Source organism: Marmota flaviventris, chromosome 5 (genome assembly GCF_047511675.1).
Source record: "Marmota flaviventris isolate mMarFla1 chromosome 5, mMarFla1.hap1, whole genome shotgun sequence".
Lineage (NCBI taxonomy): Eukaryota > Metazoa > Chordata > Mammalia > Rodentia > Sciuridae > Marmota > Marmota flaviventris.
In genome coordinates this window covers 108327179-108327473 of record NC_092502.1, presented here as the reverse complement: position 1 = coordinate 108327473, position 295 = coordinate 108327179, and positions in this window count along the sequence as shown.

The following is a 295-nucleotide window of genomic DNA, read 5'->3' as shown; positions in this document are numbered from 1 at the left end:
TAGGGGCTTCTTATCTGAAAGGCCCGGGGAGTTCTAGCTGCCCACTGGCAATTTGCCCATCGCCATGTTTGAAAGGCCAGGGGAGTTCTCAGGGAGACTCCCAACTATATATATATATTAGAGTAAAGCTTCAGAATTGTAAACCAGCTCTGTCATTGGGGGTTGGTTATATGGCAGCCTTGAGCTTTCTCAGACCAGTAATTTGAGGGGGGCTAGTGTCATCATATGGATGTGATCTGAGCTATTAGAAACTATGCACGGTGTTTGTTCAAGACTCTTAATATGAAAAACAGGA